At 37.0% G+C, this 25,046-nt stretch overlaps 1 protein-coding gene across 1 annotated transcript in view; it reads left to right on the top strand.

The window, feature by feature from the left end:
• DPH6 (diphthamine biosynthesis 6) overlaps window positions 1–25,046 on the top strand; it is a 179,223-nt gene that overhangs the window by 143,528 nt on the left and 10,649 nt on the right. The window lies entirely within an intron of this gene.

Raw genomic sequence — 25,046 nt, 5'->3', positions numbered from 1 at the left:
TTATTAAGCATTATTAAGCATCTAATATGTGCCAGGGAAATAGTAATGATTAAAATTAAAATGCAATGCTTATATAATTGTGACAAATTATATTTGATTTCTAGATAATTTGGTGTCATTTATTTAAGTCTATCTGATGGACATGATTGCTTTCCATGCCCTTCTGATAGGACTCTTCTCACAGCAGTTTGTTCTGTGGCCAACATATCTATGTTCACATCTATTCACTACCATCAGACTAAATTTTGTTTCTGCAAAAACAATGTGTAGATAAATAATGAAATTAAATTTATGAGGGTGAAAGAAAGAGAACTTCGGAAATGGGAGACTGGAGCTTTGGCAAAAGAGCTTTTGTAAGCTGCTTCTAAAATTTGAAGTGAGTTCTGGTTTCAAGAATGTAGGGATTCTTTGTAGAAAAGGTTAAAGTTTTAGGATTGCCATGATGTTGATTGTGAATTAACCTGTATGTTATCATATATGTTTAAACACAAAAATGCAGAAATTATTTTATTCAACTTCAGCAAGTTCCTCACATGACCTGGAAATCTTACATTTCATTAGAAAAATAATCTACCCATTCTCTATAATGGTAATTTTATTCCTTCTCCGCTCCTCAAATTTCAGATCCCTTCATATTTTCTCCTCACGAGAGGATGACTTGTTTCTTCCTTCACAGAAAAAATAGAAATCATCATCCTGGGAATCCCTCCACCTCTTAGCACCACTCCTTCTAACTGATGCGCACTTACACCTATCCTTGCTTGCTGTGATGGGGAGAAGTGTCCTTCATCCAGTCTATGGCTAATCCACTCTCTGTGCTCTAGATCCCATTAGCATCTGCCTTCTTAGAGACCTTGCAATCAACCCTCCCCCTCCAGTATCTTCCTCCTCTCTCTCTTTATGGTCTTCTTCACATCACTGTTGAAACATTCCACCATCTCTCCCATCCTAAAGATTCCCTCTCTCTACTCTAGGTATTTCTCTAGCGACCTCTCTTTATTCTTTGCTTCAAAACCAAAAATTTCAGAAGTGTTATCTGTATTCATAGTACTTCTTCGCATCTCAGACATCTCATATACCTAGCGTCTTACTTATTTTTCCACCTCTAAATGGGTACAGCTCTAATCAAGATCACCCATGATCTCCAGTTTTACCAAACCCAACAGACACTTCTCAGTCCTTATTTGACAGTTATAAACATTTCTTCTTGAAATGCTTATACCGGCATTCGTGATGCCACACTTTCCTAGGTTTTCTCCTTTGCTTCTGGACACTCTTAGTCTCTTTTGCTAGTTCCTATTCTCATCTCCATTTTCAGTCTACAGACTTCCTGGGTGATCTCAGTCACTCACATGACTTTCATTACTAGCTCTATTCTGATAACTCCCAAATATTTCTAGCCTAGATTTCTCTGCCTAATTCTAGTGCCCAAAGGCACTGCAAATTAAATCTCTCCAAACTTGATTGTGGGCTTTATATCTATCATTTTTTGCCATTCCCTTTGTCATCGCCTTAATTCAGATGCCTGTCACTTCAAGCCTAGAGTATTACTGATACCTCCAAATTTGCCTCTATTTTCCATTTTATTTCTCAAAGAATTTATTTTGCTACTGCCTCAAGATCATTGTTCGAATATATTCTACTGTAATTGTGTCACTCACTTCAAAACTTTACATGAGTCCCCATTGCCTACAGGCTAAAATCCAAATTCTTTACACTCCTCTCCCTCACCTACTCTATCCAACCCATTAACATGATCTTGTCTATTCTATCTCCAGAATATATTCCAAATCCAAGCACTTCTCACTGCCTCTGCTCCTACCACCAGACCATAATCATCTCTTATCTGGAATACTCCATCAACCCCCAACTGGTCTGCTTACTTTTGTCATTGCCCTGTTATGATCCATTATTCATACAGATGCCAGAGTGATTTTTTTTAAAGTGTAAATCAGATATATCACTATTTTGTTTAAAGTTTCAGTGGTTTTTCATTTCAATTAGAATAACATCCAAACTCCTGTGAGATCACAACCACTGAGACCCTGTATGATGAGCATTTTATCAATCTTTTGTCTCGTTTTCTCCCAGTCTAACTCACTCACTGACCCATAGCCACATATGCCTCTTTTATTACTTAAGCACACTTTATTTACCCTTTTTTTCCTTAAGACTTTCCTCTGCTTGAGGGTTTTTTTTCCTCAGACCATCGCATGGTTAATGCTTTCTCATAATATGACAGCTCAAATGCTACTTTCTCAGTTCAAAAGCTCTCCCTGACTACCCTAGCTAAAGTAGGTCTCCTCAAATTATTTTATTTGTTTCTCTGTCTACATGTATATTTTCTGTTGCCTCTCCTCTTACTCCACTAGAATGTAAGCTCCAATAATATTATCAAGATTTTGGCAAAAACATGAGTTCTTTAGTTCTTTCATTCATTTGTTTGTTCTGTCTGTCCATTCATCGCTCTCATCTTTAAATTATTTAACACTTATTGAGGACCTGTTATGTGACAGATGCTGTGGTGAGCACTAAATATACATGATGAATTAAGTAAACAAGATCCTTGTTCTTGAGGAGTTTACAATCTGCTACTGCTGTTTTCAGACCTGAGAGGAAAACTGGGGACCTTGTTAAAAATGCCTATACTCTTTTCCCATTCCAAGAAATTTCAGTTCTGAAGGACCAGGAATTTGACCTTTAAATAAGCACAAGGTAATTTTGACATAATGATCAAATGTATAATCTTCTAGTTCCTCAATACCAACAACATACTTCAAGTCCTATCTTTCTAGATTTCTCTGAAAGAGTGTATGCTAGCAAACAGAATCCAACAGCACATTAAAAGGATCATACACCATGATCAAGTGGGGTTTATTCCAGGAATGCAAGGATTCTTCAATATACGCAAATCAATCGTGATACACCATATTAACAAATTGAAGGAGAGAAACCATATGATCATCTCAATAGATGCAGAGAAAGCTTTTGACAAAATTCAACACCAATTTATGATAAAAACCCTGCAGAAAGTAGGCATAGAGGGAAATTTCCTCAACATAATAAAGGCCGTATATGACAAACCCACAGCCAACATCGTCCTCAATGGTGAAAAACTGAAACTGTTTCCACTAAGATCAGGAAGAAGACAAGGTTGCCCACTCTCACCACTCTTATTCAACATAGTTTTGGAAGTTTTAGCCACAGCCATCAGAGAAGAAAAGGAAATAAAAGGAATCCAAATTGGAAAAGAAGAAGTAAAGCTGTCACTGTGTGCAGATGACATAACACTATACTTAGAGAATCCCAAAGATGCTACCAGAAAGCTACTAGAGCTAATCAATGAATTTGGTAAAGTAGCAGGATACAAAATCAATGCACAGAAATCTCTGGCATTCCTATACACTAATGATGAAAAATCTGAAAGTGAAATCAAGAAAACACTCCCATTTACCATTGCAACAAAAAGAATAAAATATCTAGGAGTAAACCTACCTAAGGAGACAAAAGACCTGTATGCAGAAAATTATAAGACACTGATGAAAGAAATTAAAGGTGATACAAATAGATGGAGAGATATACCATGTTCTTGCATTGGAAGAATCAACATTGTGAAAATGACTCTACTACCCAAAGCAATCTACAGATTCAATGCAATCCCTCTCAAACTACCACTGGTATTTTTCACAGAACTAGCACAAAAAATTTCACGATTTGTATGGAAACACAAAAGACCCCGAATAGCCAAAGCAATCTTGAGAATGAAAAATGGAGCTGGAGGAATCAGGCTACCTGACTTTAGACTATACTACAAAGCTGCAGTAATCAAGACAGTATGATACTGGCACAAAAACAGAAATATAGATAAATGGAACAGGATAGAAAGCCCAGAGATAAACCCACGCACATATGGTCACCTTATCTTTGATAAAGGAGGCAGGAATGTACAGTGGAGAAAGGACAGCCTCATCAATAAGTGGTGCTGGGAAAACTGGACAGGTACATGTAAACGTATGAGATTAGATCACTCCCTAACACCATACACAAAAATAAGCTCAAAATGGATTAAAGACCTAACTGTAAGGCTAGAAACTATCAAAATCTTAGAGGAAAACATAGGCAGAACACTCTATGACATAAATCACAGCAAGATCCTTTTTGACCCACCTCCTAGAGAAATGGAAATAAAAATAAACAAATGAGACCTAATGAAACTTCAAAGCTTTTGTACAGCAAAGGAAACCATAAACAAGACCAAAAGAAAACCCTCAGAATGGGAGAAAATATTTGCAAATGAAGCAACTGACAAAGGATTAATCTCCAAAATTTATAAGCAGCTCATGCAGCTCAATAACAAAAACACAAACAACCCAATCCAAAAATGGGCAGAAGACCTAAACAGACATTTCTCCAAAGAAGATATACAGACTGCCAACAAACACATGAAAGAATGCTCAACATCATTAATCATTAGAGAAATGCAAATCAAAACTACAATGAAATATCATCTCACACCAGTCAGAATGGCCATCATCAAAAAATCTAGAAACAATAAATGCTGGAGAGGGTGTGGAGAAAAGGGAACACTCTTGCACTGCTGGTGGGAATGTGAATTGGTACAGCCACTATGGAGAACAGTATGGAGGTTCCTTAAAAAACTACAAATAGAACTACCATATGACCCAGCAATCCCACTACTGGGCATATACCCTGAGAAAACCATAATTCAAAAAGAGTCATGTACCCAAATGTTCATTGCAGCTCTGTTTACAATAGCCAGGAGATGGAAACAACCTAAGTGTCCATCATCAGATGAATGGATAAAGAAGATGTGGCACATATATACAATGGAATATTACTCAGCCATAAAAAGAAACGAAATTGAGCTATTTGTAATGAGGTGGATAGACCTAGAGTCTGTCATACAGAGTGAAGTAAGTCAGAAAGAGAAAGACAAATAACATATGCTAACACATATATATGGAATTTAAGATAAAAATAATGTCTTGAAGAACCTAGGGGTAAGACAGGAATAAAGACAGACCTATTAGAGAATGGATTTGAGGATATGGGGAAGGGGAAGGGGAAGCTGTGACAAAGTGAGAGAGTGGCATGGACATATATACACTACCAAACGTAAAATACATAGCTAGTGGGAAGCAGCCGCATAGCACAGGGAGATCAGCTCCGTGCTTTGTGACCACTTAGAGGGGTGGGATAGGGAGGGTGGGAGGGAGGGAGACCCAAGAGGAAAGAGATATGGGAACATATGTATATGTATAAGTGATTCACTTTGTTATAAAGCAGAAACTAACACACCATTGTAAAGTAATTATACTCCAATAAAGATGTAAAAAAAAAAACCAGTATATGCCTTGTTTATGTGTTGGGAGGGAGAGATATAAAGCAGAATTTTATTTATTTTATGCAAATCAAACATTCATTTATGGAAATGAAAGATTAGCATATGCCTTACTTATGAACCTGTCACTCCTTGCTCTACAGCTTTTGATGACTCCTATTCGCTATAGAACAAAGTCCAAACTGCTTAGTATATACTTTAAGGCCCTCTTTTATCTGGTTTTAACCTACTTCCCTAGGCTGATATTTACCACCCACTCCTCCCACGTCCAGGAATCTTATGCTCTGGTCTCTTGGACTGATTTCTACTCCTGTTCCCTTGGACCTCCTGATATTTCGTACTCCACTGGGACCTTACTCCTTTCCACTTTCTCTGTCCTTTGACTATTAGTCTCAGATGCTCACCAGTCTTCCCATAAAGTTTTCTCCATTTTACCCGAAGGACTTAATCTCTTGGAGTGTATGCCTTCCACTCACTCCTGAATTTCTGAATACTTCTTAGCTTCCTCTTGGGGCTTCCGATTATATTCCACCCCTTATATATTGTGGTTCCATCCATAGCCATATTTATGGTGATATTAAATACCTACGTGACTTCAAGTACCAATTTTTTTTTTTTTTTTTTTTTTTTGCGGTACGCGGGCCTCTCACTGTTGTGGCCTCTCCCGTTGTGGAGCACAGGCTCCAGACGCGCAGGCTCAGCGGCCATGGCTCACGGGCCCAGTAGCTCCATGGCATGTGGGATCTTCCCGGACCAGGGCACAAACCCGTGTCTCCTGCATCGGCAGGCGGACTCTCAACCACTGCACCACCAGGGAAGCCCTTCAACTACCAATTTTATTCTTATGACAGTTAAGGCTATTTCTCCATCATCTTTCTATGCCTAAGACATGTGTTTTTTCTTTTGTTTTTTTTTGCCATGCCATGTGGCATGGGGATCTTGTTCTCTGACCAGAGATCAAACCCGTGCCCCCTGCAGTGGGAGTGTGGAGTCTTAACCTCTGGACCACCAGGGAATAGATACATGTATATGCATAACTGAATCACTATGATGTATACCTGCAACTAATACAACATTGTTAATCAACTATACTCCAATACAAAATAAAAAGGTAAAAAAAAAGACGTATTCAGCTGCCAACTGGGCACCTTTCTCTCTTAGGTATCTTCAAGCACCTCAGCCTCAACTGTGGAGAACCGAACATTTCTTTCCTGACATCTATGCCATATTTATGTTTCCTGACAGTGAAAGGCCCCATTGTTTCCTCGGGTATCCAAGCCCCCCAAAAAAATAAAAATTAAAAATGAATTGTAATAAATCATTTCATATAATCCATTATTCATAAATAAGGCCTCAAGTCCTTTTCATTCTACCTTCCTAATATCGTATTATCTGTTCCTTTTTGTCCTCATGTCACCACATTAGAGTCTTCCCTATCTTCTTTTTTTTTAAATTAATTTTCATTGGAGTATAGTTGCTTTACAATGTTGTGTTAGTTTCTACTGTATAGCAAAGTGCTTCCCTATCTTCTTTTTCAAGTCTGTCTCCTCCCTGTCTTGCCCCTTGTCCCTCCATTGTCCATATATTGCCATCATGATATATATGAATTCAAATCTGATCATATCACACTTTCATTTCAAAAAGCAAACTTTTGAGTTGCTCCCCATTGTCTTAAAATAAAATTTAAACTTCTAACACAGCACAGTCTGTCCGTGGGGAAGAGTGAAGCTTGTAAGGTATACAATCTCCAGCATCTACCCTATCCTTCATCAACTCTGAATAGTTGATGATTTCCCTAGAGTGAGCATCCCCTCATACCTCCATGTTCTACTCGCCTTCTCTGCATGTTTTCTCTCTCCTTCACTCTACTAAATCCAATTTGTCCTTAAAGTCTAAATTCAGAGTTTAGTACTGTGAGGTTGTCTTGCTTAAATAAGCCTTTTTTGAGCCTGCCATTTTCCTCTTTGCCTCCTGGTATGTAGCACTTTTCATGCTATATAATATTTTTCTCTTAATGTTTATTATAAAGTTAAGGCATGTAATATGTAAAAACATAAATTCAAATAGTATAAAATATAGTGAAAAATATTCCACTGACTCCAAGCTCCAGTTTTTCTGTCCTTTCCCAGAGCAACAACTCTTTTCTGCTCTAGGGTATCTTATCAAAAACATTTTTGCATATGTAAAAAATGTATGCATGTGTTTATCCACTTTAACCTAAATTGGAGTATACTATGCACATTAGTGTCCATCTTCCATTTTAACACATGAAAATTCAGGTCATTTGTTTCCACATCATTGTGTTCTATTACATACACACAAAACCTGTTCTTTATTGATAGATTTTATTCTTTATTGATCCCTTTCATGTCTTTTGCTATTACAAATAATGCTAGAATGAACATTACTCTACATATAATTTTGGGCATGTATGAGTTTATCTATAGGATAAAATTCTAGAATGGACATGCTGGGTCAAAAGTATATATGTTTTTAATTTTAATAGATACTTAAGAAATCCATTTCCAGTTATGGTGGAATAACTTGCATGAGATCAACTCTCCCAATTCAAACAACTAGAAAAGTGGTATGTAATTAAAACAAATTAATGTTGGCAGGCATTAGAGACTACAAAAACTGAAATAATTTGAGGGGCCAGAATTCTAGAGAGGATGGAAGCCCTGAACGTTGCCTCTTCTTCTAATTCAAAAATGCTACAGAAGTGCCAAGAAGCTGAGGAGAAAACTCCAGCTGAGAAGCTGACTTGGACTTTCAGCAGCTTCACAGGGCTAGGGAGACAAAAATTAGAATTTAGGGCAAACCAAAGTGGAATGGACCTGCTTAGCCCTCCAAGTTTTCAGTTGGATTTATACATGGACTCTAACTTAGGAATAAAGGCAAACCAGAAATAGTGCAGCCCTTGCAAATGCTTATATCCAACTTTGAATCGTATCAATCCTAGAGTGAATTAAAGTGATCTGATCCTACTCTTATTGCCTATTTCTCTCTGGAGAAAAATAATGTGATTCAGAGCCTTAGATTTTAAATATCTCACATACAGTTTTCAGCAGGCAATCAAAAATTACCAAGCATATCAGAAGACCTGAGAAGATAACTGAAACTAAGAAAAAAACACAAAATAGAAACAGTCCCAGAGGATATCTATTTAATCAGATTATCAGATGTAGACTTTAAAATGACTATGGTAGGGCTTCCCTGATGGCGCAGTGGTTGAGAGTCCACCTGCCGATCACGGGTTCGTGCCCCGGTCTGGGAAGATCCCACATGCCGCGTAGCGGCTGGGCCCGTGAGCCGTGGCTGCTGAGCCTGCGCGTCCGGAGCCTGTGCTCCGCAACGGGAGAGGCCACAACAGTGAGAGACCCGCATACCGCAAAAAAAAAAAAAAAAAGACTATGGCATTGGGTGAATAGATGAACTATTTTAGGGGATATTTGAAAGCTATATCAAATAATCAAATAGAATTCTGGAACTTAAAAATACAATACCTAAAACTAAGAACACAATACATGAGTTTACCCGTAGATTAGATACAGTTGTATAGACAATTAAAGAACTGGAAGATAGGGCAATGTAAAATATCCAACCTGAAGCACAGAGAGAATAGAATGGAAATAGAGACAAGAATATGAGATGTAAGGAAGAGAAGTTTATCATACATGTAATTCGAGTTGCAGGAGTGGAAGAGAGAAAGGAAAGAACAGAAGCAGCGTTTGAAGAGATTTTAGGACTTTGCTGTGATTATTTTTGCTGATTTTGACAAGTAGCTTCTCAGGATGGTTTAAAATTGCTCTAAAAGGGAGGGGTGAATATAAATGGATAGTTGTACATTTTGAACAGGAATTCTTTTCCCTGATAGTTATAGATAATTATGCAAAGCAATCTGAGTGTCTTTTTCTCTGGCTTCTGTGTAGTCTAATCTGTGTATGTGGATTTTCTGTAAAGTGAGTACTTAATATTTATACAGTTAGAAATTTGTTTCTCAGCTTATTCACAACAGTTATCTGACACAATCCACATTTTAATTCAGACTGCCCAGGTTTTTTGCTCTCTTTTTGTTTCCTTTCATTTTTGCATATGCTCATAAAGGAGACTCAATCAGTTGCCTGATGTACACATAGTACAGTGATTCTAATATAAAAGTGAATGAGTCATTTGTCAAACTCTATCTTCTTTCTGAATTTAGAAAGTATTTTTTTAACCTATTATCTAGGACTCTGGTCTTCTGCATCATTGTCTAAGACAAATCAGATTTTAAGGAATGCCTGTATCTCCTTATCTTTATGAATAATGTAATTAACCTCATTAAGTGATTTTAAAGATCAACCACATGTTCATTTTTCGACTTGTTGGCACAACTCTCTTGAATAGTCAAGGAGTCCAAAAGAAGGGGAGAAAGCAGACAACCTTTGAACTTGCAGGGGTGGGAGAGAAAGAGGTTAGGTAGAGGAACCCAGTGTGTTTACCTGCCTCAGATCCCCTGAGCCACTTTTTATGTACTGTGTAATGTGTCACATGTACTGTGACATGATTTATTAACTGTAATGTCAATTTTGCTAATATATTAATCTTTGAATATATTGCTATATTCAAGGGTTCATATTTTTAAGTTAGGGAATTTTTGCATATTATAATGATTTCCCATGCAGGAATTAATATTGTGAGAATTACAGAGAAGTTGGTGGCGGGAGTTGTGGAGAGAAGATGATACCTTTGGGCAAGAGTCCTTTCATAGTTCCTTCAGATCCCATAGGGTAAGAGGCAGTGTGGGATAGCAATCAGCAAGTTACCTCTGTACCTAGGAGCCCAGGTGTGAATCCTACCCCTGACTCTACTGCTTACCTGAAATGTTGATCTAGTTAGTTTCCCATATATAAAATGGAAGTAATAACAATGAAATGATATATAAAGTGCTTAGCTCAGCATCTGGCAATGTTAAATGTTAACAATGTTTACTATTATGAGTAAAATTTATAATGTTAAATGTTAGCAGGTTTACTATTATGAGTAAAATTTGCCATTACTAAAGAATGTTAACAATGTTTATTATTAAATGTTAGCAGTGTTTACTATTATGAGTAAAATTTGCCATTACTAAAGAATAATTTGGAAACTTTTCTGCCTTACAAAATACACAGAGAACTGGGTAGACACTATAATTGGGGTCATATTTAAAACTCTCAAGGGATTTTTAACTGGCATATATCAACATGTGAGGCAGCAGTCCTAACAGAAAAATGGCAGAAGCTATGGAGAACCACTATACAGAAAATGTCTTAAAACCTAATACAGACCGAAGAGATGCTCAGACTGATTTAGTATCAGAGAAATACAAATTAAAGCAACAGTGGGATGTTACTTGTACCAGTTTGGCAAAAATGCGAAAGCTGGATAATGCCAGTTATTGACAGGTGGGGATTTGTAGAACCCCTCTAAGAATGTGGACAGGTACTTCCATTCTAGAGAGCAATATTGTAATACCTAGATTAAATGTCCCTATACTCCTTGATGAAGCAATTCTCCTATCAGTCCCTAAGGGGACATGAGTGAGACTAGTCCTTTGCAGGGTTAGTTTTGATGGTGTTGGGTTGGGGTTGTTGGAGGCAACATGGATGTCCATTCCTGGGAGAGCTTTTAGTTAAAACGCGGTAGGCACACCTTACAAACTACAGATTTACAGTTAAACAGATATATTCAATGTGCGAATGGCAGCAAAGTGCTGAATGAATAAAAGCAACATTGAGATAAATTAAAAATATAGTATACATTTAAATACATTTAAATAATACATTTGCAAGGACATAGACAAGAGATACACATGGAATACTTTAAAATATTTGCCTGTGATAAGGAAAAAAATGGGGATAAAGAATAGAGATAAACAGGAATTTTTATTCTTTATTTCTTATTGAAGTATAGTTGATGTACAATATTATGTAAGTTACAGGTGTGCAGTATAGTTATTCACAATTTTTAAAGGTTATACTCCATTTATAGTTATTATGAAATATTGGCTATATTTCCTATGCTGTACAATATATCCCCATAGCTTAGTTATACGTAATAGTTTGTAGCTCTTAATTCCCCACCCCTATGTTGCCCCTCCCCCTGTCCCTCTTCCCACTGGTAAATAAATGGGAATTTTAAAAAAAAACAATAAAAGAATACCTGACTATTGCTGAAAATTTGAGATATGATAAAATATAGGGTAGCAAATAAAAAGCATAGTTCTGCCCCATGATGCACACTGCTAACATGTCGGTGGATTCCATGTTGTTTTATTGTACACACAGTGTTCATTGTACACACAAGCTCATGTCATTAAATACTTGTACATATTGTATTTACATAATTTGGTACAACTATACATACAGTTTGTTTCCTTTTTTTCTCCTAATATGCTGTGTTTATTTTCCCACATAACTAAATCTATTGGAAAATACATTAATTAATGGCTGTGCAGATTCCATTATATTTATATTCTACATATGAATATAGCATAGTGAATTTAACAAGTTATCTCTTGGGAATATTTCTTTCTAAATTATTATAAATAATGTTATTTATTTTTAAATTATTATAATTTTGTGATTATTATCTTTCCTAATAAATCTTCATGTACATTTCTGATTATTACTTTCTTTAGATAAATCCCTAGGAATGTAATTTCTGGGTCAAAAAATACAACAACTTCAAGGCTTATACATTTATTACTCTAAATTAACTGTGGAATCATTTTAGTCATTGATTCTTAAATTTCTATAGGTTCCTAAAATTATCATCTGAACAATGGAGTCAAAAATCATTTTATCTTTTGTGCTTTTTTCCCCCAAGATTATTTTCTCACTGTTCAAAAAAAGAAGATGAATTTTAATATGAAAATTACATCAAATTTTAAAGGTTTTGGGCCGTTATTTAAATGTTTGTTAAGAGTATTCCTATTTTGTGATATTTTACAATGTTTGTCAAAGTTAATACTCTCAAATGGTCCTTCAAACTTTGCTATGGGAAGCAACCCTCTGAGTCTTTCCTGCCTCTCACTCATATCACCATCTTACTTTCATCTCTTATAGTTGATTTTTACCTCCATGTCTATGTATTACTTCATGATTTCCCCCAATTCTAGAACTATTTGTTGACTGCTCACTCTAGATTATACAGATTTAGCTATCTTTACTCCCTTTGCCTCCATCACATATGTGTACTGTTTCCCTCATTCCATCTTCTCATACAGTTATATTGCAATTCCAGTTGGATGAATAGTCAAGTGTTTAAATTACGATCACTATGAAAATTCAAAACACAGCTGAGTTAGATAATAAACTCTGGTAATAAACCTTTCCTGTACAACTTTTTACTTTTTCATTTGAATTAATAATTGTCTTGTTTTATTCACTTATTTAGTATTGCATGTACCAATCACTAATTCAGTGCTGTACTCACTGCCAATTTTCTAGTCTCTTAGCCAGATGTTCAGACATGTTAAGTAGTTTCTCAGTTTCCTCCTCCTGAAGTCGTTTCCAGGGCCCTCTGACCTGTATGTAATCTGGGCCAGTTTCCTTCTATGTTACGAGGCTGTCATGCTATCATCTCATAATCCTGGAGAACCCTTTACCTTTCTTCTTTGTTGAAGCCCTCATTTCCTGGATCCAGCATCTTCCTTTTTCTTTGTTTTATTCTCATTTTTGTGAAGCACATTCTCTATAAGATTTTAATAAATGGTCCACAGGAGGTAAGTGTTTTGAGACACTGCATATCTGTAAATGTCTTCATTATTTCCTTGCATTTGATTGGTTCTTCAGCAGGTCATAAATTCTATTTTTGGAATATTTTCCCTCTGGATCTTGATAGTATTGCTTCATTCCCTTGCAGTTGGTATATGCTGTTGAGAAGCCTAAAGTCATTCTAATTCCTGACTATTTGTATGCAACCTTATTTATTTCTCTCTCCATCTCTCTGTAAGAGTATGTAAGATATTTCTGTTGCCCCAAGAATTGTAAAGTCTTATGTGCTGTGTCTTGGGTGTGCATATTTTTATCCATTGTGCTGAGACAGGTAGAATTTTCAGCGTGAAAATTTCAGTTCTGGGAAATTTCCTTGAATTACTTCACTGGTGTTTTCCTCCCCTTTGATTTTGCTTCTTTGAATTCCTATTATTTAGATGTCTTTTAATTTTTACCTACATCATTTTTCCCCTTTCTGGGAGACTTTCTCAATTTTACCTTCAAAAATTTTAATTGAGTTTTTCCATATCTTATTTTTAATTTCTAAAAACTTATTTTTGTTCTCTGAATGTTCTTTTTTTAATCTATAATACTTTATCCTTATTATAATTTTTCTTCTCTCCTGCATAGTCCTTTTTCTCCATTGTTTACTTTGGTGTCTCTAACTTTCATTTTAGAGATGTTTCTGCTAATCTTAGGTGTTCTACTCATATTTAAGAGTAGGGACCTAAAATTTTTGTGGTAAGCACTAAGTGTGTGGATGGAGCTTTGTGACCTTGAGTTTCACTACAGGGAAGTATATCTAGGTCATTTAATCTGAGCTAGTTAGATTTCAAAGAAAAGGATTCTCCAGTCTGCTCTTGAAGTGAACGCATGCTGCAGGTTTTTTTGTTTGTTTTGTTTTCTGGGAGTTGAACAAGGAAAATGCTAGAGGTCTCCGAATCTTGTGTGCATACATTAACTGAATCCCTCTGTTTTTATTATAGTACCTCTGCCCTCAGCTGTGTTTCTTTTCTCCCAGGCTAGTTCCTCTGTCTCACCCTCTGCAGAGAATAAACCTTCAATGTTCTGCCATGGTGGAGGAGAGGCAGTTGCCAGCCTAGAGTGAAAGGATCTGGGGATCTGACTGCTTGTTAAACACACTGCCAATCAACCTTTCTTATTTTGGTGTCCTTCTCACATTTTCCCTTTACTTCCAGAGGTACCCAGTGCCACCAACTCATTACCTTATTGTTTTAGAGGAAGGAGTTATTTTACTGAGTAAATTGGTTTGGTCCTCTGCATTCTCCACTGTCGGTCGGCCTAGGATCCAGTGTTCTTGGGTCTATTAAATTTGTTGATCCTGTCACTTGCTCTCTGCTTTTCTGCATCTTTTTGAGTTTATGCCATTTTATGAAATACCTCCCATGAAGGTTTTAGAAGGGGGTGGGAGTAGATGCATGGATTCAATCCACTGTCTTTACCAGAAGCAGTTACTCTTAAATCAAGAGATTTCTTAAGATCATCCAAGTAAAAGTTGTCTGCTAAATGGAAGAATGAAACCATATCATATAAAAATTGTGAATATATAGAATTGGTTGCTTTTTCCAGAACTATTCACATAGAATTGGGAAATTGGACTTCTAGCCTTGAGTCAAAGGTAAGTAGATATGTACTAAGGAGTATACCACTCAGCTAGGTGCTATAAGAGCTAAAGCCAGATATGTGCAATGCTGATTTCAAGCTTAAAGCTGTATTTCAAGTTCTGTTTTATATGAGTTAGCTTGTCTTCCTTATGGGTTTGACAAAAGAGCAATTTACAATCCAAGCTACCTATCACTTAAAAGCAAAAGATAAAGAGAATTTCACTAAAGTTGATTTGATAGTGTGGGTGAGAGAGACAGAATTTTAAGCCTTGTTCCCTGTACTGCTAACTTTATGGGAAAGAACACCTTTAACTGACCTTGAAAGTCAAGAGGAGGTAGAATTTCCTTGAGGGGAGATTTTGAATTTTGAACATAAGTGAGTTGGAAGGATATGTGGAATTTTATGGTTGAGTCCAGTGAGTATTATAAATATAAATTACTAGGTGTATTAAAATGTATTCTTAAAAAAAGTAAAAAATATGTACCGTAGAATTTCAAAGAAAATTATATGTTGTTGAGAGAATTCTGAGTAAATTCAGAGATAAATTGACAGCCATACTGGACTTCAAGAATGGATAGGATTTTTGACTGGCTGAACTGTTTGGAGTATATTTTGGGTACTGGGAGAGGAAGCTGAAAAAAGAAGTCAAAGCCATATCGTGAGAGATTTTGAATACTGAAGTGTGGATTTAATTATCTAAACAATGAGGACTAACTGCAGGATTTAGAGAAAGGGACTAAAGTTCTGAAAGGTGTAGTTTAAGGAATTTGACCTGGCAGTAAATAGTGCCCATTAATAGCTGTAGTTGGAGAGAAGAGGTGAAGGTCCTCCATACTTAGTGGCTGTTCTAATATATGACCTTGAACCCGTCCCTCACATTTCTCTGATTGTGTTTTATAGAAGAACTCTTAACTGCCAGTGTCATGTGGTACTAATAGAACTGAGTGATAAGTATTTGTAAGGACTTCTTATGTGCTCAGTTCTATGCTGGCTTCTATAAGGGGTACAAAGTAAGTCAAAGAGTTATTTTTCATGGAACTTAGAGTTTTGTAAATGAGGGGAGGACTCTAATAACTTGGATCATATAAAGCCAAATTGGTATTTGCTATAAATGTAATTGGGACCTAAGAGATGGAAGATGACCACATGACCTAGAGTAGCTGAAGGCGATGTCATGGAAGCCTCAGCACTTAAACTGGTCTGAAGGATGGATGAAATTTACATGGGTGGTGGCAACACAGTGAATCAATATGAAGAAGATTCCTTGGCAAGAAGACATGCAGGGACAATGATGAACTTGCTTTAAATGAAACTAAGAGCTGGTATTGGTAGATTAATAAGAAAAAGGTGAGGTGGGAATTTAGGACCCAATCATAAAGGGCCCTGAGAGATGGACCAAGCAATTTGGGATAAGAAATAGCAAGATATAGAAGGCTCATCAACAGGGATTTATATTATTAAAATATATCTCAGGAAATTTAGTCTGGCAGTAGTATTCTTGGATTGGGAGTAGAAGAAATTGGAAATGAAAAAGAGTCTAAGGTGCTCTTATAGGAAACAGGTGTGAGGGCTTAGAGCATGAAACCGCTGACAGTAGGGATGGAGAGAGAGAACACAACTAAAAGAAAGATTTTGACAGAAGAATGAAAAAGAAACTAGCACCAAATGGCCAGAAGCTGGGAAAGGAAGAATCAAAGATTAATCCACACGTAATGATTGGGGAAATTAGAAGCACACATTTTTGCAGAGGAGAACAGGGTTGAGAAAGAACATGATAAGCTTGGTCTTAAACATACTGAGTTTTAAATTATAACATATAAACCAAAGGCATATGTTTTTAAACTATGAGGTTGGCACACAATTGAGATGTTCAGGCTAAAGACTAAGGTTTGTTATTTATCAGAGTCAGGACACAACTTTAAATTCTGTGTTTGTTTAGTTCTAAGCTACATAACCTTTGCAAATCAACCTAGTTTTCACCTCTGGAAAAGGGAAAAAATAAAATTAGTAGCCATTTCATTGAGTATATATTATATGCTGTGTAGTGTATTAGACTTATTTTTTCACATGGTTTTATTACTGAAAACAGCACTCCTATGAGGTAGACGCTGTTGTCATCTCCATTGTACAGATCAGTAATCTGAGGCTCCGAGAGTTTGCATGACCTAAGATCACGTAGCTATAAAGTGACAGAGCTAGGATTTGAACGAAGGGCAGTGTGTCTCCAAAGCTACTGCTTTTAATGAGTTATGCAATGCTGCTTTCACTGTGCCTCACTACAGTATGTGCTTTACCTACTTTTATAGTTAAGCTGTGTATTTACTAAGTGCTTACTAAGTGCCATACTCTGTGCTAAGTGCTTTTTATGCATTATTTTATTTAACCATCTAACAAGCCTATGACGTTGCTACTACTAATGTTTACATTTTACAGATGAGGAATCACTTAGAGGGTGAGTTACTTTTCCGGAGTCACAGAGCTGGGAAGTTGCAGAACCGGAATTTATGCTTTAAGTCTATCTGATTTCAGAGCGGATGCTCTTTTTTATTCTTAAAAGTTATTTTGAAGATTAAATAAGATAATTTCATCATTTTCTTAACTTTAAGGCATAAAGCAAATTGTCTTTAATTAGTAGTGACAGTGTTCGTATTTGCAGCAGCAGAATAACATAAAGGTGATGGTTGAACCCGTGGACTGCATAAGCTATCTGAGGGAATAAATTGATACAGAAGACTATAGAGAGAATCACGAGGGCTATTTATAATTTAGGAGCAGCAGGAGGGAAAGGAGTTGGAGAAGCCTAGCAATAACTTAGAAAATACAGTAACATGGAAGCCTAAGGAAAACAATCACAAAGATTTGAGACATCAGTTGTACCACATGCTGCATAAAATTTGAAAAAGATAAGGTCATTAGACAGTGTCCCAGCACATTGCTACTTATACTAAAAACCAGTCAACAGGACCACCATCCATCCAGTTTCCCAATGCAGAAAGCTGGGAATTTTTCTTACTTTTTTTTAAACTTTCTTCACTTCTCCAGTCACTTATTTCAGCCTAGAAAACCTCTCTCAAAATATCTGCCCTCTCCTCTCCATCCTCACTGCTACTTCTCCAGTTCAGGAAAGCTTTACCTCCTGCCTAGATTCCTCCAGCAACTTCTCAGTTCTTTCTGCTTCTTGATTTATTGCCCTCCAGCCCATTCTCCACTGTGCAGCCAGAATGATGTTTCTAAAAGACAAATGAGATCAGGTCAGTTTTCTGTTTAAAACATCCTCATGGGTTCTCAGTGATCTGAGGATAATAACTTAGTATGGCATATGAAGCCCCATAACATCTGTCCTCTTTCTAGTTTTTCAGCCTCACCTCTCCACTATTACTCGTCTAGTTATGTTTCAGCTATGCCAAACTTACTTCAATTTCTAGTACCCATCGTGTGCTCTGGGACTTAACACATGCTGTTCCTTCTGGAACAGTTTTCTTCTCTCCTGCCTTCTCTCTCTCTCTCTCTCCCCTCTCCCTCTCCCTCTTTCTCTTTCTCTTTCCCTCTCTCTCTCTCTCCAAACTTTCCTGGTTAACTCATCCTTCAGATTCTTTGAGAAGCCTTTTGAGTTCCTTCCAGTTAGGTCCCCTGCTTTATACTCCCACCGCATCTCATGCATCCACCAAAGCAATCCCTACCCTTTATTGTAATTGCTTATTTAACTATATGTCTGTACCTCCAGACAGTAAGCTGTTTTATGCAGAATTTATGTCTGCTCCTATTGTTATCCCCAGCACTTAAAACAATGCCAGACCTACTGTAGACATTCAATAAATACTTCTTTAATAAGTGCTATGAATGAATATATGCAGCATGAAATTATTTTGTATGTTAAATACATCATTTATAAAATGAAATTGTGGTGAGTTTTTTAAACCTCATGGTTTTCTCTAGGTGGTAGGAGGGATGAGGGAAGTGCAATTTCATTTGGCCTTTTCTTTTTTTTGTCAGTTTTAAGATTAGTAACAGCAAATGAGGTAGGTTTAAAAGAAAAAATATCTTGATTTAATAAGAAATTCTCACAATTATGGTATTACAGTCTTTTTTTTTTTTTTTTTTTTTTTTTTGCGTTACGCGGGTCTCTCACTGTTGTGGCCTCTCCCATTGCGGAGCAGAGGCTCCGGATGCCGCAGGCTCAGCAGCCACGGCTCACGGGCCCAGCTGCTCCGCGGCATGTGGGATCTTCCCAGACCGGGGCATGAACCCGTGTCCCCTGCATCGTCAGGCGGACTCTCAACCACTGCGCCACCAGGGAAGCCCTACAGTCTTTTAAAAGGATAAAAAAATTAAACAGGGAAATCATGATGCCCATAACCTTTTCAGTTCAATAATTAGTAGAGCTCAAATGGAGTTATTATGAATATGAATATTTATCTGTATGAATAAATGTGCCAGAAAAAATAGAATCATATAAGTAATTTCCTTTTCATTTACTAGGAATTCACTTTTTAAATGCTCAGACTCCAAGGCATTCTTATAAGCCATGAAATGACCCAAGTCGGCCACATCTGTTCAAAATGTGTTTTAGAAAGCTTATCTTAACAATAGTTAGTTGGAAAATTAATGTTCACCTTCCATAAAAATTTTATCCAAAAGAGAACACAGCACAATTTAGATATATGTGAAGCAAGGAATATACTTGTATACAATGGAAATTATAATGTGAAATAAGTAAAAAATGATCTTATTATTTTATCAAAAATAATTTAACTGGCTAGAAAACAGCAACATATTTCTTTTCAGCTGGTCAAGATCCTTTTGAAATTTTATTTTATTGATGTGTTAGCTTTATACCTTTGTATTTATACAAAGGATGGGACCAGTTTGACTGATGTCAGACAGAATAACAGCTGTATTAATCATATCCAGTGGCCATCTGATCTGAATCTTTTTCTATATAACATTCCCCAAATGGTTAAAAATGGGGAAAAATAGTGACATCCCTGATTCAGTGGGTAATCAGATAAGAAAAACATTGACAACCATGTGTAAATTTTATTCAGTTTTAGAGTTCCAAAAGTAGAAAAATTTTATCCTATTTCTAACGATATAGAAAAAGAAATTAGTAACTTTCTCCTGATGCCGAAAGCTCAGCTTCTCCATACACTGGTGCCGAATCAAATCTCGGAGACAGAGATTTGGGTGAAGTAGAAAAGGATAGCTTTATTACTTTGCCAGACAAAGGGAGACACAGTGGGCTCCTGCCTCGAAAAGCTATGTGTCCCAACTTGGAGAGGACAGTGAGAAGTTTTATAGTAATGGTTCAAAGAGGGTGTGATCAGCTCGTGGACATTCTTCTGATGGGTTGGTGGTAAGGTAAGTAGGAGTCAGCCTCATCAACCTTCAGGTTCCAACTGGTCTGGGGTCTACATGCTTGTGGGCAGCATACAATCGTTAACCGTTAACTTCTCCCACCTGGAGGGGATTTCAGTATCTGCAAAACAGCTCAAAGATATTATTGTGTGTATCCTTTGATGGGGAACCAGGACCTTGTGCCAAGGCTGCACTATTGTTTCTCTTAACTGTTTTGTTTCTCCCTTGTCTCATATCCCCTCCCTTCCCTAATTAACAACTGCTTGAATCTGCATGTTGGAACTCAGGGAAGGTCATGGAGGCTGACTGAAGGCTATTTCCTGTAATCACAGAAATGGGAGACACACAAAGGCTTTGTGCCCAGAAGGCCCACAGGGCCCTGCTCGGTATCACTCCTCCCTTTTACTTCATAATTCTGTTTGGGAATGGCTTACTTTGTGTCTGAAACTATACCTGTCAGTACATGCCAATTGGACCCTTTTCTGGGAGTATACAGGGTATCTGAACCATGGAGAAGACAGCCATTTGGTCATTGTGTACTGTGTGCTACACACTGCTAGGAAAAAATTATGAGAGGGTTTAAGAAATTTAGAAACTTATAGTCTCATGAGAAACATTTAAATTCAAGGGGTACATAGTAATGCAATACAGAAATATGTCACAAGGCAGCATAGGACAATCCCACAGGCAATAATAAGAGTGATTTCTATAAGTTGAAGAGAAGGAAATTGCCTGTTGGGGTTTATGTTTATCACATTATATTTCACTTTTTAAGATTTAATCTTTTGGGGTTTTTTTCTAGCCAGTCAAGATTCTTTTGAATCTTTATTTTACTTTATTTTCCCATTCAGTGTATTAGCTTTATGTCTTGGTATTCTTGTGAATGATGGGACCAAATGACTGAAGTCTGACTCTCAGTTTACAGAGCTTGATTTCCATTGAATAGGCAATGGTCAAACACCAAAAGTTTTTAAGTGAATGAATGCCATCTCATATTGTTAAGGAAAGTTAGTGTGTTGATAACATGTAGGGTAGATTGGGAGGGGTGAATATAAAGCAGGAAGACAAGAGATTATTGTAATAGTTCAAGTGCAAAGTGATCAGTAAGGATGTTAGAATGGAAGGGAGTGCATACATTTTCTCATTCACTGCCATATGCCTAGTGTATAGAAGAGCATCTGGCACGTAATAAGTACTGAGTGAATATTTGTAGATTCAATAAATGAATTCATGAAAATTTTAAAATGTAGGCTGTGTGGCAGAAGGAAAGGAAGGAATTAAGTTCTACTCCAGTATTTTAAGTTTGATTGAACAGAAATTGAGCAGGCAGAGAAGGTTTTGAGGAAAAAATTAAGAACTGTGTTTTATTCACGTTGAAGTAAGACAACAATGCTCCCAAGTAAAACACTCAATAAACGTTTGTTATGGGGGGAGCGAATACATGGGAGAGAGGTTGATGGCTAGGGTTTTCACTTCGAGAGCCATTTGCAGTAGAGGTAATAGATATAGTAGGGGTCATGGTCCTCAAAGATGGGAGTATATAGATAAAGAGCAGAAGGTCCAAGGGAATAGCAAATTAATAGAGAAAAGATAACATATGTCGACTGCTTCCTATGCACTAGGCACTGGGTTAAAAGCTTTGTATGTATTATATCTTCTAATACAACATCCTCCGAAGGGCAGGTATTACCTAGGGAAATGGAAATTCAGAGAACTTAATCAATTCATCCCAGGTCCAGTACTCAGTAAGTGCTGGAGCTAGAATATGAACCTACAGCTGTCTATCCCTAGTTTTCCAACTGTGCTAAAATTACTCTCTGTTCATAAATTTTGTCTATCTTTTCCAGTAAATCTTTAATGTATTTATAGTAGTTATGTTTAAAGTCATTATCTACTGGGTTCAATATTTGGTTACTGTGTGGGTCTGTTTTTGTTTTGTTTGTTTTTCTCTTGATTACAGTTCACATTTTTAACTTTTTCACTGTTCATCTAATTTGTTTTATATATATTATGGTAGATATTGAATAAAAAAGAACAGTAGAGACTGAAGTAAATATTCACTCGAGAAAAGTCACACCCCTTCCTCTGTCTGACAGCTAGTTTATTCTCTTTAGTCTGATCTCCAGTTGAGCTGTGTCTGGTTTGAGTTGTTTCAGTTTGCTACGTGTTTGAAATGTTTTGAAAGCAAGATAAGGTCTCTCCCTTTATCAGGGCATGTGATCTGTGCTCCAGTGAGTCTAGAGATCTCTCTCTCCTTCTCCCCCCTACCCCATCTCCCTGCTTTAAAGTCCTGCTACCAGTTTTTTTTTTGGTCTTTTTTTTTGCCTTTTCAAGGGCTTACTGCTGTTGGCCTTTCCCTGCCTCCTCTCTGGCTTTCCAAGTCTTGGCTGAAATCTCTCTGTCTTCCTGCCCTGTCACCAGTCCTTGGTACAGTGAAAGTTCAGTAGAAAAGACTTGATGGGCAGGTGTTCTCAAAGGGATCTCTCTCCCCTTTTCTGCCCTGGCCCTAGCTCTCTGCATGTAGCTACTGTGTACACTTAGTTAAGACTGTGAAAAAGAACTGGCAGCCTATACACACTCCCTGGGTCTCCTCAGGACTCTTAAGAGTCCGTCACAGAGGTCCACAGATGGCCATAAGAGTTTGGCTTTTTGTATACGCTGATAGACGTCAGCGTAGATTTGCTTCTACTCTGTCTGTTCCCCCATTAGGAAAGTGACCATGGATCTTCACTCATCTAGGAAAGGCTTACCCTTTTCTGCAGTTAGTTCATCCAGACTTCTTTGCATTCTCGGATCTCTGTAGGTAAAACACAAAGGCATGGTTGCTTTGTAGCCTATCTGGCATGTTTTTGGTGTTACGGTGATAACAACTGTCTACTTCCACTTTTTACATACTAACTGAAACTATTTAACAATGTTTTAATAATTAATGGACATTAGACCTTAATTGTCAAATAGCAATATGAAAAATATTTTTTATTTTTCAATATAGATTGCTATCATTTGTACTTAAATTATGGAAAGAATCATGATAATTCAGTGAGAAACTAAACCTTAGAAAAACTGTTACCAATTTAGTATTTTCAGTTACAATGAAATTGATAGAGAAACTTATCAAAGTGAACTGCAAAAACTGTATTTGGAGTGATTAAGTGCTGGCATACAGTAATGCTAATTTTGAGTTGAAACCCAAACACAGACCTGAAACATGTTAGAATAAAATTGCTACTTTCTGTGAATAGTGTAGATATGAGTAACACTATCCTACATGTTTTAGAAAAGTAAATTGAATGTTGTGTACCACAAATATGTCTCTGGAATGTACACATCTGAATTCTCTACTACCTAAACTGACCCTTTTTTTATCACATGCATACATCATGTTTTTGTGCTACCAGGATGTTGATTTCTAACAGGGTGCTATGTCTTAGATAAAGAAAATGGCTTAAAGAAAGTGGCTAGCATAAACTTTGCTTCTTGAGGTCTCTCAGGACATCAAAGGGACTTGGAACTGGCTAAAAGTCAGCCAATAAAAATCGAATTTTCTAGATACTTGCATCTACTAGAGCTTGAAGCTAGTAGAGTTTAGAGGGGCTGCAAAAGACATCCTAAGGATTCACAGACTACTTCTTGGTTCCTCAGCCATAAAAACCACTGGGCTCTTTACCCAAATTTCTTTACTTGGAATCTGTGTCCATGCTGCTGAACCAGTAGTAGTGGGGAGAAGAGATTGCACATATCATTTATAGAAGCAACATCACTGTTTCATCATATTGTGGTATTAAAATATAAGGTGCAGTATATTTAGGAAGCTTCCGGAGACCAGGGACATTGTCTTGTTTACTTTTGGATCTTTTTCATCTAGCAAGGCCTGCCAAATAATCACTGTTAAATAAATATTTGTTGAAGAACTGATTGGATGAATATTATGGAAATATTTTACATGAACTGGAAATATCACTGGATGCATCCATATTTTAGATTTCCTAGTACTATGTTGGATTAACATAGCAGCTCGCATTACTTTTACTAGGGACTAATAAAAGGATATCAGTAGGATAACAGCCACGCCAACTTTAATTTTAAAAAATCCAGTTATTCTTTGGTGGTAGATTATAGAAGTTTTGCAAAGCTTCAGTGAAAGATTTTCTAATAAAAGGAAGCCAGTGATTGTTAAGGTATACTCCCACATAAGAAGACTGTCCATAAAGGTGAGAGTAGAAGGTTCACTTGGTAGACAGTTGCTAGAATGGGAAGACCAGTGAAGGGAGATCAGCACAGAAGGGGTCAGGCACTAGCTGACAGGACAAGGAAACACCCCTGAAATCCACATCCCATTATTATTCCTACATTTTTTATTGCAAAGCAGACATTAATTTAATTTGGTTTACCACAGTAATGTATTCCTGTTATCTGCTCTCATAAGGACCAGCTGCCGTAATTCTGCCTTGCTGATTCCCTACTTCATTTATCCACTTTGCTCATGTGAGTTCTTATAGAAAATGGCACCCCATTTTCTTTCCTTCACTTTTCTTGCTGTTTGCCTTTACAGGTCATCCACATTACTATTGATCCTTAGAGGGAGTAGTAGAATTTTCATAGATGTGTGCTTTAAATCCCGAAGGGCACGTAGTCAGTAGTTGAAATGTAATGGATTTGGAATGGTAGCACAACCACAAAAAAAAAACAAATAAATAAATGTGTAACTGTGCAGGTAAAACCAAAGACTTAGGCCACAGTCCCAGCACTGGCAGTAACAGAGAACATCAATGGAGTCGCTCTTCCTTTGGGCTGGAAGAGACTGTAAGCAGGGAAAGCTATGAAATTCAGAATGAAGGAGATGGAATCATAGTGCTAAAACCTCCACACGAGAGCAGGAAGATTCTATGGCAAGCCAGTGAGAATGCTCCCCAGCACTGATTCCAGCCATGTACCAACCAGATAAGAGATGATTTTACTCT

Source organism: Grampus griseus (assembly GCF_964374135.1).
Source record: "Grampus griseus genome assembly, chromosome: 2".
Lineage (NCBI taxonomy): Eukaryota > Metazoa > Chordata > Mammalia > Artiodactyla > Delphinidae > Grampus > Grampus griseus.
This window is presented reverse-complemented; position numbering and strand designations above follow the sequence as displayed.